Source organism: Colobus angolensis, unplaced genomic scaffold, assembly GCF_000951035.1.
Source record: "Colobus angolensis palliatus isolate OR3802 unplaced genomic scaffold, Cang.pa_1.0 Scaffold177, whole genome shotgun sequence".
Taxonomy (NCBI): domain Eukaryota; kingdom Metazoa; phylum Chordata; class Mammalia; order Primates; family Cercopithecidae; genus Colobus; species Colobus angolensis.
The window spans coordinates 1,986,394-2,003,044 of record NW_012114899.1 but is presented as its reverse complement, the minus strand read 5'-3'; the positions used below and the strand labels follow the sequence as shown (position 1 = coordinate 2,003,044).

At 36.8% G+C, this 16,651-nt stretch overlaps 1 protein-coding gene across 2 annotated transcripts in view; it reads right to left on the bottom strand.

Annotated features, from left to right (window-relative positions):
- Positions 1-16,651, bottom strand: part of PRKG1 (protein kinase, cGMP-dependent, type I) — a 1,321,360-nt gene that overhangs the window by 866,535 nt on the left and 438,174 nt on the right. The window lies entirely within an intron of this gene.

Below are 16,651 nucleotides of genomic sequence, written 5' to 3'. Positions count from 1 at the left end.
TACAATGGAAAGGGTGCTGGCCTGGCAGCTTCTGCTTTCTGTCTAAGTATCCAGGTAACTCTATCCCTAGTTGCCATCTGACTCAAACCACAGGAAAGAGCCCACACAAGAAACACCCAAATCCAGGGAACCCATGGAACCACCAGAGATAATGGATTGTTCTAGGCCACTAAGTGGTTTGGTATGCTACAACATAAGGAGAACTTTTTGGTTTTGGTTGTGGACCAATGACATTTTTTCTACTAAGGTAAATGCTTTTAGTTGAATAGAAGTTTGACAATAAATGAAGACAGATGCTTTTTCACTCCCCTCAATTAGTGAAAGGAATGTATTTGTTTCTAAAATTCATAGATTAGCCTCATTTATTTTAATCCACATGTTTATGCCACCTATAAGTACAATGACTATATATACACTCTTCTTCACTCATGTTAATTGTCATTGATAAATTCAGTCACATTTGTTGTACAAGAACAGAGATATGCTGAAAAATTATCATTTATATTGTAGCCATATCTAAATCTATTATAAATGAGGGAGGTAGGATACAGTCACTAAAAAACTCTTACAGCACTAATTTTGAAACAGAAGTGCCATCATAAATTAGCTAAATGATTAAATTAGATAAATTCTAAATAGAATTTGGTTTTCTTTAAAAAAAATTAAAACCAAAATTTTGAGTAACTTAGTATTAAAAACATGTTTTAGAATTGACAAAGATATAGCACTTAAATAAGAATTGTTTCAAAAACTGGAACTTCCAACAAAAGTGATTTTAGACAAGGTGCTCCAACTTTAAGTGATTGATTCACGAATACTTTCTATTACACAATAATCACAAAATTGAAAAAGTGAACTTTAGTGAGCAAATATGCAGGGGTTTTTTTTCCTGGTAAAAAGAGACAAAAAGTGAAAGTTTCCAAGTTTTTACTATAAATAACCGTGGATAACTTAAACTTGGAAGAATATTAAAGTTAGAAAACTAACTTCAAATGCACTTCTATGAATTCAGTAAAGGGTCAGATGCTGAAATGCAAAAGAAATAGCTTAGAGGCAAGAATCAGAATTCTGAGTATACAAAGTGAAAAAGAAGAAACTATGTGAGGCAAAATAATAAACTTTGGCTCAAGACAGATGAGAGTAGTGTAATACGACTCAGGAGATCAATTCCTTTAGAGTCATCAAATTTAGAGTTGACATATACACTCAAAGTTATAATGATCAACGCTTAATCTTATAAGTGAGAAAAAATTGAGTCTTAGAAGTTCAATAACTTAGGGTAAAAGACAACAAAATTTCTGGTGGAGCAGAACTAGAACTAAAACTCAGGTCTCCATTCTCAACTCCTGTGTGGGTTCTAGTCACTTCACCTAGAAGAATGAAGATCAGTGCACAGGAGGGCAAAATCACTCCCACCTCTCCATGGTAGACTAAGCATCTGCCTTACCATCAGGTCAGCCCATGAAACATGAGAATATAAGCATTCAGGACTTGATGCTAGAGGAGGAATGTCAATAGAATTTTGAAACAAGTATCATATAAAAAGTGTGGCTGAAAATAAACGTGCAAATTGATTAAGATAAAGGAAGTTACAAAATGGAAAAAGTTTTAGATTAGCTGACAATGACATCCCCTTCTTCCATGCTTTAGTTTCTCTTTGATAAGTTCCCAATACACCTATCAGAGAGAGCAAGAGCAAAACTGACCAAATATAAAATTGAGATGGTCTAAGTAAGAATAAAAAACTGGCTCTTAGGACTTCAGTGTCAAGTTGATACTTTTTTTCAATAAACTGCCCATCATGGTCACCATCCAATACCAAAACAGAACATAGAAGTGAAACAGCACTTACAGAGGTTGAGAGTTTGGAAGGACCCAGGTATTCAAGGATAAAGTTACAAAGAATTACTATGAGAACTAATGTTTGCTTTCATTTGTCCCATGTTTATCTCTTGTAAACTTCAAAACATTTTTATGTTTAAAGTCCACAGTTATTGTACCCATTCTTGTCCTGATTTTATAGGCTTCAACATATCCTCTTATTGGTTCCATTTATTTGAAATAAAGATAAGAAAATTGTTTACCTGAAATTTTTGCCTTCTTGGCTGTTTTAGTTGCTCTCTCGTAACTTCTTTAAGCACCCTCTACCATTCCTAGAGAAGTTTCTCCAGAAAGATTTTTTAAGCAGAAAAATGCAATTGCATTTTACCATGGCAGAAACATTGGATTGACAAACACAATGATGATTTGACCTTCTGGCTTGTAGCAACACCTCACACTAAAATTACTATGACAGAATTTATAATGATCACAAACTCTAGTTCAGATGTTGAAATCAGGTGCAGGGTGTAGATACCATAATTGAATTTTGATACATTCCCCTCAAAATATGTTGCTTTATGCATGCTAATATTGAAGTAGATCTGACACTGTATCTGCTCATGTAATCTCTTGAAATCTTCCTGGAGTTTTCCCCTAATTTTAATAGTTCCCAAGACAAAAGAACTGTGATTTTTACATTTTTTTGATCTGAAAAAAATTCTAAAGTGTTAAAAATTTTCCAAAGATATAATTACAAATGCTCTTTGAGAATGTGACCCTATCATAAGTACAGGGGTGTACTGAATGTGCATCTCTTCGGCACCATTGTAAAGTTGAAAAATTGTAAGTCAAGCCATTGTAAGTTAGGGCTGTCTGTACTTATACCCAGAGAAAGGCATATATTTTTATAGAATTTTACTTAAAAAAATCAAACTGCACTATCTGGAGATAAGACACAGCATGAAAGATTGAATGAAGTATCATACTCAATGTCAAAAGAACTTTATTTTTGTCCTGACTCAGTAACTAAGAAGCTGACTGTACAAGCCATTTAATTTTCCATGGCTTCAGCATTCAACTGCACATATATCCTGGGTAGTTTCAAGTTCAATTTTAGGATTACATGATTCTTAAATATTTACTTTAAAAGAAAATTTTAAAATTGTTGTGGAACTCAAATCTACTTTTCAGTATTTTATTTTTAAAGGAACAAAGAATTCCTTAAGTTCAACAAAAGCTCTTATGTTAAACATTTATGGGGACATAAAAAGCTAGCATCTTACTCATCCTTAGACACCTATTTTCCACTGTTCAACTGAGTCCCTTGACATGTCACTTGCACAGACAAACACAAGCAGTTCAGAATGGCTCCTGGGTTCTTCAAAATCACAGAGAACATCCTGCCCTTGAGAGCTCTGAAGAAGCTGCTAGTGGATAGTCATATTTGCAAGGTCAAAATTTTAGAGTGTTCTTTGCTGAGCGGAATTTACATCTTTAAAACATCAGTAATGCTACTTCTATACTGTTTGACTGTACTTGGAAATCCACTGATATTTCTATTGTTAAAGTATAATACCAAGCTGAGGTCCCTAGGTGGAAAAGGAGTTTTTCGTTTGCTGCAGAAGACTGTGGGAAGATAGCAATGCCAACAGTGCAAAGGTAGCAATGCCAGAGAGGGAAGAGGAGCTAAGATCTATCTTGTATTGGTTAAGCGGTAGTAAAAAGTAATGGCTGGAATTTACAGTGAGGTAGATTTTAAGATAAATAAGCACTTGTTCACATCTTTTATTTCATTTTATCCTTACAACACACCCAAAGTACATAGGTTAGAAATAATTATCCAAATCTGATTAAGGCATAATCTAATTGTACCTACTATATGACTACTTATAAGACATGGGTATTCAGTGAAGGAACTGTGATCCTTCTCTTCTAGCTTCTACAAAATCACCCTACCACACCGAAGGTCAAAGTCATGACATGTTTGTAAGTGGGGGAGAAACATTCTCTGCAACTACCCATTTGACCAAAAGCATTGATTTCCTATCTAATATATTTCAAAATTCAGATCTGAAACTGCCAGTTGGATTGGTTTCTCTGTTTTTAAAAAAATAATCCCAATTAGTTGTTGGTTCCAGGTGGTTTTTAGCTCTTTTGATTAATCAGATTTGTCCTTTACTGCAATCTGGATATTTCCCCAGAGTAAATCAAGTCCACTATGTAATCTGTGAAACTATTCATTTACAAATGTACAATTTGCAGCTCCACATGTATAATAAATCTGGTGATTATAACAAAGTAGGCCTTTAGAATTCCAAAACAAAAGGTAGCTGCTGAAGGACAGACCCTTCATTGGCCAGTAAAATGAACTTGAATCAGATAAGAAATAAGGGTAAGCTGTAGAACTAAGTACTGAGCAAAAACACCTCTGCCAGGTAATCAATGTCAGTATCACCAGTGATAGATCATCATTGATAGTATGTACCCTTGACATGATATGATTAAGATGGTACTCTACCTCTGTGGTCTTTCTCCAAAAATACTATAACCCTGGTTTAATCATGAGGAAAGGAGACAAATTTTAATTGAGGAACCTTCTATAAAATATCTAACCAGTACTTCTCAATACTGTCAAGGTCATCAAAAACAAGACTAAGAAGCTGTCATACCTAAGAAGAGCCTAAGGAGATACGATCACTAAACATCATAAAGTTACATCTTCAATGAGGCCGGGCGCGGTGGCTCAAGCCTGTAATCCCAGCACTTTGGGAGGCCGAGACGGGCAGATCACGAGGTCAGGAGATCGAGACCATCCTGGCTAACACGGTGAAACCCCGTCTCTACTAAAAATACAAAAACTAGCCGGGCGAGGTGGCGGGCGCCTGTAGTCCCAGCTACTTGGGAGGCTGAGGCAGGAGAATGGCGTAAACCCGGGAGGCGGAGCTTGCAGTGAGCTGAGATCCGGCCACTGCACTCCAGTCCGGGCGACAGAGCGAGACTCCGCCTCAAAAAAAATAAAATAAAATAAAATAAAATAAAATAAAAAAGTTATATCTTCAATGAGAATCTGGAACACAAAAAAGACATTAGTTAAAAACTAATAAAATATGAATGAAGAATGGGCTTTAGTTAATTATAATGTATCAATATTGGTTTGTTAATTCTAAAATATTACCATAATGTAAGGTATTTTTTATAGAGAAAACTGAGTGTGGGTATATGGGAACTCTGTAATTCTTCACATTTTTTTTTGGTAAGTCTAAAACCATTCTTAAAGATAACATTTAAGAAAACAGTATTATGTGCATCCAGTGCCTTCCAAACATTAATGCATATGCAAATCAGATGAGGTTCCTGTTAAATTCAAATTCTCATTGTAGTAGGTCTAAAATAGAATCTCAGAGTTTACATTTCTAATAAGCTGTCAAGGAGGCCAATATTGTTGGCTCAAGAACCATAGTTTCAGCAGCAATGTTTTTAATCTAGAGCAAGATTTCTTAGCCTTTGAACAGTTGACATTTTGGGTTAGACAATTCCATCGTAGGAACTGTCTTGTCTTGTAAATTATGGAATACTTAGCAGCATCTCTGACTCTGCCTACTAGATCACATTAGCACCCCTCTCTCCCAGTTGTAACAACCAAGAATGTCATCAGACACTGCAAAATGTTTCCTGTGAAGAGGGAGGTCACCTCTGTTTAAGAATCACTGATTTAGAACATTCATTAAAATATGGCTTTGGGTTGACTACTTGGAAAAAAATCCCTTTACTCATTTACTTACCATATTTAAATGCTTAGTATGTTTTGGGCATCCAGAAAGATAATTTTAATTATTCTATTACATTTAGTTGCTAGAAATTATCTACTCACTATCATCATGGAACACATTTTAAAATATGTGTTTTCTCTCTTCCAGGAATTTACCATTAAGCAAGTGTGTGATGTACGTGAAATATGTGGAAAAATAGGGAGCTACACCATAAATACTGGCCATTAGATAAAGCATTTACAATCAAAGGTGAAGGTAAGACTGGATGTCACAAGTTTAATATATTTGTATAGCATTGGGCAACTTAAAGATGTTTGCCCATGTGTATATCTCATTTGAGCCTGTTAATGACCCTCGGAAAAGAGATATTATCCAAGTTCGGAAAATAGGCTCAGAATAGTTTAGTTCCTTAAATGAAAGAAAATTTATTTTCTCTATAAGAATAAATGAAAGGTAGAAGGAAGATCAGATCTAGGTGTTTCAAATTCTAAGTTCCCATCACCCTACTACATTAATGTAATCTATGGGGAAAATTCTGTCTCCCAGTTAGACTTCAAGGGGAAAGATAAGACCTCATCTAGACAGAATTCAAGCAATCAGGAGTTAGCTAACAAGGATGCCACAAGATAGAATGTGACTAACACACCAACTCATTGGCAAAGAGATGAAAGGCAATTATGGTAAAGCACATGGACCAGGGGTGAAAAGGCCTGGCTACCAATTCCATGTCGCATAACTCTGATTGGGGCAACCTCTGGCAAGTCAATTAGCTACTGTGGATAGTTCATTATTTTATTCTCATTTGAGTAATAGGGATAAGATAATTTAGCTTACAGGTCTCTAGTGATGATCGAATAGCCTATGCAGAAGTAAGTTGAGTGGCCACTATGTGCAGGTAAAGAAGTTTACAACCATTGCTTAATCTCACCTAAGTACAGTCTAAAATTGAGATCCCAGCAAGCCAAATTGAACATTTTGAGACTTCATGGTAAGATATGTTCATATCCAGAATGTGACAATGATATTACATCCAATTATTAAGGCTACCTTGAGATTAGTGTGCTCTCAGTCCCTCTGTTCCCTTTTAAGAATTCATTAGGAGCCATTTTTCAGTGTGACAGGCAAAGTTAAAGTCAACTTGAAATGTCTTGCTTATGCTCAACGGATGTTAGTCACACCCTTCTCAAGGCACCTCAGGAAGGAGGAAAAATCAATGAGCTGCCATTAATTTAGCTCACCCAGGACATACTTTAAAAGGCATGTTGATGCTGAGAAAATTGCAGCATCAGTCGGTAGACAAGAGAATACAAAAGTGTAATTGGGAGACGTCTATGGCTGCTAAAACTAAACACAAACACACACACACACACACACACACACACAACACAAAATCCTTGCCTTTATCCTTATGCTTCCCTTTCATAGGTAGATAGTACTACTGATCAACAACAGTAGAGTGATAATTACTTTGGACTTGCTATATGTCAGGAACTATGCCAAAAAAAAAACAAAAAAAAAACCTTACAGATAGAAACTCTAAACCTTCCCAACACCCTGTAAGGGCGTTATTGCCTTTGTTTTACAGATAAATGATGATTAGAAAGGTCAAAGTACTTGTTGAAAGTCACATTTAGTTGGCAAATCAGATTAAACCTTATTATATTTTAGCACCTGTTCCCTTTTCTCCTGAAGTTTGCTATTGTGTTTAAAGGTTATCTTTGTGCCATCAACCAAGATAATAAGAATAAAACCTCAAGAAAATATCCTAGGAATAAACACAGTATCTGCATAACATACTTGGGACCAAGAAGACAGAAAGCAAGCTCAGACACTCAAATAAGTACTCACACAGCCCACTTTCAATGATCCTTTGGCACTTGGCACCTAGTCTACCATAGCATATATCACACTGCAATGAAATTACCTGTTGACATGCCTGGAATTCCCATCCCACCTCATGTTCATGAGTTTAGCTTGTTCACCACACTATTCCCACCTCCCGGCACAACATCCAGTACTGTAAGTCATGATGGATAAGTGACTGGAGTAAGTAAGCATAAATACAGTTTCCAGTGTACTCTGAACCAGTCCAGGAAAGGTAGAAATTTCAAACAAAAGAGGCCAAGTATAATAAATCAGAAGAATGTGATTGCACATAAAGTCCATGGGACAAGAAGTGAAAAACACAAGCAAGAGTCAGACATTGGCATTCTCCAATGTTTTGCCTATATATATACACACACATATATATATATACACATATGTGTGTATATGTGTGTGTGTGTGTGTGTGTGTGTGTATAGAAAGAGAGAGTCAGTAATGTCCCTCGGCCCTCGGTGCCCCTGGTTGTAGACAAGTGCAAGTCAAGACCAGGAGTCCACACCTGTGGTTAAGCCCTATTGAAGTTCAGGAAATGCAAACTGAGGCCAATATTGTCCTAAAGCCATGAAACACTACTTGTAAAGATCATTCAGTTGTAAAACAAACAAAGAAACAAACAAAAATCATATAATGCCATTACAAGCCAAAAATGTTTATCAATTTGTCATGCCAGAGCTGCCAACCACTGTGCAACTAAATGGGATCTGGGCTATATAAGGTACATTTCATGCCAAACTCCTCCCTAGTCATTATCATGAAAGTGTCTATAATTCCTGCCTTTTATAAATAGAGCTGTAGTGCAAATCATTCAAATAACTGGGAAAGAAAGAGAAATTTTTTTAATAGTGATTAAAATGTTCTTTAGCACACACAAAGTAGAAATAATACAATTTCATGCTGAAATATCTTACAACAGTCTGTTTGCTTTGTTGTACATAACTTCAGTTTTATTACATGTAAGGAAATAAGAAATGAGGACATTAATAGTTAAGGTGACATCCATTTAGCATGTTCTTAGTCTGCTCACATAGGTAAGAGACATTTCCCCAACTGAAAGGATGTTTCATGTAAACAACCATCAGAAAATTAGAATCTGTGTAGAGTTTCTATTTCTACTTCACATGCATGGAAACCATAAACCTGAACTCCTGTAATTCCTAAAAATCAGATGAGGAAGATAAAGAGAAAAGAAAACACCATATGCACTCTATGTTTTAAGCAGCTGATTGTCCTCTAGCTTGTTTAGTATTCATTCTATGGAGATATTTCCACCTAAGTGCTAAATTTCAGTCTCATAAAGAAGAGCCATAGGATAAAAATTGCCTTTCTTTCTGAGCAGGTGTTTCAGCTGCCACTGAAATTTATCCCAGGGTAGCTGCTATGTTCATTTAAAATGCATGTTTTGGCCGACTGATCCTTAACCTGGAACAATTTCCACTCTCTACTGACTGGCAGCTGATACCTCTATCAACGCCAGAAAAATGCCATTTTCTTAAGGTGCAGTTTGCTCCCTTTAAATCGCTACTTCATATTTTGGCTTTACTACGAACACGATGAACTCACAGATACAGTAACTGATGGCAGCAGACTGGACTGGGCAGCAGAGAGATTAAAGGTTGCTTGCAGCCTGTGATATGGATTTGAAGGCACACTGCCTTGGGGTTAAGTAACCCAAAAACACACTCTGCTATGGCTGTGTATTTCAGCAGCCAGGCACCAGCTGCAAAACTTTTGAGCATTGTTTAAAGAGGTACACCTGCTCTGAATGACAGTTGCAATGCACTGTGAAAAAGCATTCTGGACTTGGTGTCAGAAAACCAGGCTTTGAGTTACACCTCAGCCAGGTACTAGCGGTGGCACCTAGGAAAATCCCTTAAATTTGAACTCAGTTTTCTTACTTATAAGGTAAATGTTTTAATACCTGTTTTGAAGTACATGATGATGGAGAGAAATGATGGATGAGACTTCCAAATGATAAAGCAATATAGAGACTAAGTATGGTTAATACCATCAGTCTATTATGGAAGATTTATGTGTTAGACTGTTAGGCACTGTGTCTGAATATTCTGTTTCAAGTTATATAGTAGATGTTATTAATTTAAAACATTGTTTTATTTATAGCTCCCACATAATTGTCACTAAAATTGTCTACATTCACATAGTTCTATGTGAACACATAATATGCTCACCACCCACACAGTGGGACCTGTAGATCACTAAAAGGCCCCTATTGCTGGTGTCTAGTATTTTACAAAATCGGTCCTTTGGATTGAGTCGTTATTTAAAAGCCAAATGCCTGGCAGGGGAACACTGTGATTTTCATCATTCATTATTCCTTTCATGTGGTTTTATTTCCCAGATTCTCATATTGAATGCCAGCCATATACTGGACTTTCCATCTGTGATCTTTAATCATTACAACAAAATCCTTTCATGTAGGAGAATCCCAAGGCTCCAAGAGGCTACTAGAAGCACCCAAGCTACTACATGGGGCAACCAGGATGCACACCATGTTTCATCTGATTTTAAAGCTCATACTCTTTTCTTCTATGTAAATAGTCTCATTTCTTAACCCTCTTAATAAGTTTAACCAGTCTACTCACTCATAGTATCCATTAAGCAACACATTCCCATTTATTTTACCCTGTTCTCAGATTAATAGAAAAAATTGTGGCTCTAGAACCAGGGATCTATCTAATTTCAGACTCCCTCCCCAACCATTTTAATAACTTTTTCCTATGTAACTCTTTTTCAGAAGACATGCATCAAGAATCCACTGCATGCTATATTCTCTTAGCTCATAATGTCCCAAGATCCATTTGGCTACTTTTATTTTTAGAAAATGTCTGTACTGTAAAGAGGAGGATTTATCTTCTTCATGCCTCAACATCTGTCTTAAGCTATACATTCTATTTTCTGAGGTGGTGGTTATTCTAACTATTCAGACCTAGAAAGAGTGGTCATGCTCCCAGCAAGATATCGTGCAACGTTTGATAAATGTGACGAAAGGGACGTAGTTAAAACACCCAGTGGAGGAGAAAGAAGTTAGAAACAGGAGAAGTAGACCTAGAAGATGTGATGATACAAGTGTAAAGAACAATCTGTATGTTTGCTGGATACGACCCTCGTCATCTTAAATGATTGTTATTATGTTCAACTTTGAGTGTTAGAAATATAGATGTAAAACTATAAGCAGACACCCAAAGGTACAAATGACTTGAGCTCTGCCCCGGTAGACCTTTTCTTCCCCAACCATTTTCCAGTGACTATTGCCACTTGGGTGATCTGCTGCAGTTGTCAGTACCAGGCAGTATTCTTTGAAATTCATTAGGAATTCACAGGGCACATTTCATTCATCTGTTGAAACATCTGTTGGACTATGCTGCTCAACTTCTTTGTGTACTTGAACTCCCTAAGCTTTCATTCTGAAATCTCTGAAGTTGCGTTTTTTTTTTTTTTTCATTTCTTGGTTTTACAAATACCTGAAAGTAGAATTGATGCCCTTGTCTAAAAATAAAACATGAGAGTGGGTAACATCTGAAAACTTAAACTAGTTATGGTTATTTTATATAATTATTTTATGAAAATGAATTGTATGTATAATGTACACAAGCAAATAACAGGGATATTAATGCATTTCAGTCTCACATTAGTGTGAACCATAAAAAGTTATCAGTTTAAAAACTCTTTCAATAAGTATATAAAAACTAATGATAAAGATTTGAGGTTCTTTGTTCTCTTACAAAAATCAAACCTTGATTGCAGCATACTCCATTGTTGATTATCATATTCAAGGAGTCACCCTTTTTGGTACATGTGTCAAGCCTCTATTAAATCCATTACTGGTAAAGAATGTTTTACCTAATTTTGCTGCCAAATGTCAATGTACGTACTAGAAGTGCATACTGTAAATGTGAAAAAGTACATATAAAATGGCTATTTTTTCCACATGTGGTAAAAATATGTGGGCAGGCTTTTTTTGCTTTGTTTTGTTTTGTTTCTTCCAGAAAAAAAAAGAGAAACAACATAACAAATTATTGTTATTAAAATATACTATAAAATAGGAAAAAGGAGCCTCCAGTTTATGCCATTTAAATTGTCCTTCTTTCTGTGTCGTTTTAGGTTCCGCATTTGTCTATTGGGCAACTATTAATCAAAAAGCTAATTGTATTAACTATGTTTTCTGTATTCTTGTTGCACTGGCATTTGTAGCCTACCAACTGAGGATAGACTGCCCCTCTCAGAGCTGTCCAATTATTAAAAATAGCAAAGGCCTCAGCAGGGAGCATGCCTTTCATTTGCAAACTAACCAATCCAGAGCCCACACCTTTAACTATCTTCTTAAATTCTCACATAGCAAGCCAATATTTGTCCTGCCCTAAATCAGCACAGGGCCAGTATCAGACAACTGAGGACTGCCTCTCAGAATTATTCAAACTAGCCAATTCAAAGCCATTTGCCTTCTCCTGCCTTGCCCTTCCCATGGAAACTCCTACCCCTTCCCTGGGATCTCTTTGGCTACTTGACCAAACTGGCACTTCCCCGTGTAGCCCTACATGGTGTGGCATGCCCCTTTGTCTCAGAAAATGTAAGTGATAAATTCTTTATTCAGTTACAAGGATCTCTCCATGTCATCATTTGGTCACTTCCATAAATTAAAATCCCATGGATATAACCACTGATACACGTTCTCTTCACTCAATGTCATTGTCCAAAGCAGTTGCATCAGACAGGGAGCAGCTCACTCTCCCTTTCTCTCTCTCTCTTTTTAACAGGTTTATTTCAGTCTAATTCACAACCACCACGACAATCCAGCTTAAGAACATCTCCATCACCACAAAAAAGATATCTCATGCTCACTGCATTCAATTGCTGCTCCCATTCTCTGCCTGAGGCAACCATTGATCTGCTTTTTTGTCTAGATGTGTCTGCTTTGGATATTGCCAACACATAAAATTATATAATATGTAATCTTTTTCATCTGGCTTCTTTCCCTTAGTTAATGTTTTTGAGGTTCATCCATGTTGTAGTTCATTCATTCCTTTTCATTGTTAAATGGTACTCCACTGTATGGGCATAGCATGTTTTGTTTTTCCACTCACTAGTTGATAAATACCTGAATTGTTTCCAGTTTTTGTCTATTAGAAGTGAAGTTACTATAAATAGTTGTTTGCAACTCCTTATATGGACATATGTTTTTATTTCATGTACATATTTAGGAGTGGAATTGGTTCTTTACTTAAGAAACTGCAAAACTGTTTATTGAAGAAGCTATATCATTTTATATTCACACCAGTAGTAGCGTATGAGGGTTCTAGTTTCACCCACTGTCACTAACGATTGTATTGTTTGTCTTGTCTTTTTTTGGTTTTGTTTTGTTTTGTTTTGTGTTTTGAGACAAGATCTTGCTCTGTTACCTAGGCTGGAGTGCAGTGGTGCAATCTCAGCTCACTGCAGCCTCAACCTCCCAGGCTCAAGTAATCCTTCCACCTCTGCCTCCTGAAGAGCTGAGAACACAGGCACATGCCACCACAACTAGTTAATTTTTTCTTCAATTTTTTGTAGAGATGCGATCTTGCTATGTTGCCCAGGCTGGTCTGGAACTCCTGGGTTCAAGCAATCCTCCTGTCTCGGCCTCCAAAAGTGCTGAGATTACAGGAATGAACCACCATGCTTGGCTTTCTTTTTCTTTTCTTTTCTTTTTTTTAAATTGTAGCCATTCTCATAGCTAGCTTGGCTTTCAATAATTTGTTTATGATGTATGTAGCCTTGGAGGTCTTTGTGTCTATTCCACTCTGAGTTTGTTAAGATACCTGAATGTGTAGATTAAAATTCTTTTATTTAATTTACGAAGCTTGTAACTATTTAGTTCAAATGCTTTTTTCTTACCCGTTTTCTTTCTTCTTCCTTTCTGGGACTGCTATTGTGTGTATATTGGTATGATGCTCCATGGCATACTAAAGGTCTTTGAGACTCTGTCCCCAGGCTGGAGTGCAGTGGCACAATCTCGGCTCACTGCAAGCTCTGCCTCCCGGTTCACGCCATTCTCCTGCCTCAGCCTCCTGAGTAGCTGGGACTACAGGCACCCGCCACTACATCCGGCTAATTTTCTTGTATTTTTAGTAGATATGGGGTTTCACCATGTTAGCCAGGATGGTCTCAATCTCCTGACCTCGTGATCCGCCCACCTCGGCCTCCCAAAGTTCAGGGATTACAGGCATGAGCCACCGTGCCTGGCCCTTCATTTTCTTTTATATTCTTTTCTTATTTCTGTTTTTCTTCTTCTTGTTTTTTTTCTTCTATTCTTTTCTCCTACTTTTTCAGGATAGATACTTTCTATTGATCTATGTTCTTCCCTCTGCTATCTCGAAGCTGCTATTGAGCTGCTGTAGTGAATACTTCATTTAATCATACTTCTCAAATACAGAACTCTGATTTGTTTCTTTTGATAATTTGTCTATATTGATATTCTCTATTTGATGAGTCATTGCTGTCATACCTTAATTCTTTAAACATGATTTCTTTTAGTTCTCTGAACAGAATCATAGCAGCTAATTTAAAGTTTCTGTCTGCAAAGTTTAACATCTGGGACTCTTAGAGTCAGTTTCTTTTTTTCTCAGTCTGGGCCACATTTTTCTCTTTCTTTATGTGTCTCATGATTTTTGTTTTAGTGAAAACTGGACCCTTTAGGTAATACAGTACAGCAAGTCTAGATTCTGGTTTTGTTAGTGGAGGTTGTTTACTTTGATATCATATTGTTTGTAGTGATTTCTTCAGTAGCTTTTCTAGATTAAGTCAGTGCATTTTGTCTCCCCATGAGGGTGTTTATGTCTCTATTCAGTTTTTTAGAAACCTTATTTTTATTTTAAAATTTGGCTTCTTGGGTGTTTATGTCTCTATTCAGTTTTATAAAAACCTTATTTTTATTTTAAAATTTGGCTTCTTAGTGATTACTGCTGTGTCAGAATAACCTAGTGGTCAATCAGTGATTGATCAGAGGTTGTGCTCAAACATGTTGAGCCAATAAGCTCTTACTTTTCCCAGTGGATCTGTGTGTCAGTTAGGGAACAAAGTTCAGACAGTTTAAATTACACTAGACCCTCTTGTGTTTCTGCACTGGAACACAGTATCATGTCCAGCAAGGGATGTATAGATAGTTCTGTAGTCTCTTCTGACTGTGAGTGCAAATTTGCACATGTGTACAGACTTTAAGACCTATAGGGATGTATGAGCCCTCAAGGCACACAATGGCTGTCTTATTCACCAGATCTCCCTGTTTAATTTTTGGTGAATCTACCGTTCTGTTGTTTGTCCCAACCAGGACCATGATGTCAGGCTAGCTGAAGCAATGGCTTTTCCTGTTGGTTTGTTACCCAGATCGCTATTGTTTCTGACAATGTACAGGGGCATGTGGTTTTTTCACTTTCTGCTCCAAACCAAATCAGTCCTCTCTAGCAACTGAGTACTGGTTTTCACAGTATGCCCTTTCCTGGTAGAGTTACCACAGTGAAGTATTTGGAAACAATAAAAGAAGCCCCAGGCAAAAATGCTATATACTCATACTGCCCTTACCCAGGGTTCAGACATTTTTCTTAATAAATATTTCTCAAATTTTGTATGCCTACGGCCAATTTCCAGAGTAATGAAATGGTTGTTTTATCAAATATTTGGAGGGTTTTTGAAATTTATTTTGGGGTGGAGGGCTTGCCAAGCCCCTCCCTCCATCATTCTAGAAATCCCTATGCTTCTTTTTTCATGGCTTCATCAAGATTTAGTGAAGCCATAAATGATATTAAAATTCAACTTTCCAAGAAGCTAAACTTTGGCAAAAGAATGAGAAACAAGACCTGGGAATAAGAATTAACTCTTTGAGGCTTTTTGAGATTGCCAGGATTAGTGATATTCCTAAATTACCTTGGTTAATAGAATTTGCCACAAGTTTTCAAGACAGTAAGAATTAATGGTGTCAATTTTAGCAGTTGCATAACAAGGATGCATGGAAAACAGAAAGCTATTCAGACGCAATAGAAGTTCTAGCAGTTAGAAAGCAGCTAACCCACATCAATTTTAGACGTCATCCTCTCAAAGAAGCTCTTCATTGCCCTCTCCTTAAGGGCATGTGCCCTTAGCTTCTCTCTGTCTCTACTTTTACTGTGCTCTGTCCACCAGCTAATGGGACTTTACTCATATTTGTTCCACTCCATGGATTCCATTAACTCATGACTTTTGGTGACTCATGGCATCTTTACTATTTTCCTTTTTATGTCTCTCTAATTCTTTGCCACCTGGTGTTTATGACATTCTTCATGCTGCACATCTAAGCTTTTCAGAAAAGAGGATCCAATTGAGTTTTACAGTACACAGCTCCTCAAAATTTAATGTGAATATTAATCATCTGAAACCTTTGGTGAAATGGAAATTTTGATTCTGAAGTTCTGGGGTGAAGCTGGAGCTTCTCATAGGTAATACTAATGCTGCTGTTATATGGATCACACTTTCACTAACAGGGCTCTAGTAAGCACCTAAAAGAGGATGCAGCTCTTGCAACAAGGTGCCATATAGGCCACAGACAAGCCTTTAGTCTGTGGTTCTTGCCAATGAATCCCCTATTAATCAGTCGTGGTCTGAGCCACAGGATTATATGGTACAAAGTTTGGTGACCTATGTATTAAAAGAAAACTTGGGAGGGATTTTTATAGGTGGTAGATATTCTATATATCCTACCCAGTACACATACGTATTGGTGATTTTGTCCTAAATGGTTCATGTTATCTTTGCTGATCAAGGTAAGAACTCACCTTGGAACTTTGCTAGTATATGAAGGGTTGATGGACAAGTCTCCACAATTTCAAAATTTCTCAAGGAAGACTTAGCATCAGCGTTTGCTCACGTGGTACTGTAGAGCTGTGGGTTTGCTTCTTTCTCTCTCATTCTGTTTATCTCTCTCCCTCCCTCTCTGTCTCTCACTTCCTCTCTTTCTGTATCTCTCTCCCTATTTTCATGTTTTCTTTGTTTTTCCTTTGCAACTGGATTTCTGAGTAAAACAATTTTAGATCCTCAAATTAATTTATTCTTGGAGCTAATAGCTATGGAGAAATAAACAAACAATATTTTGAAATTCATAGGACTGGACTATGCAGGAAATAGCAACATAGAAGCAAATATTCTAAATGAGCTTT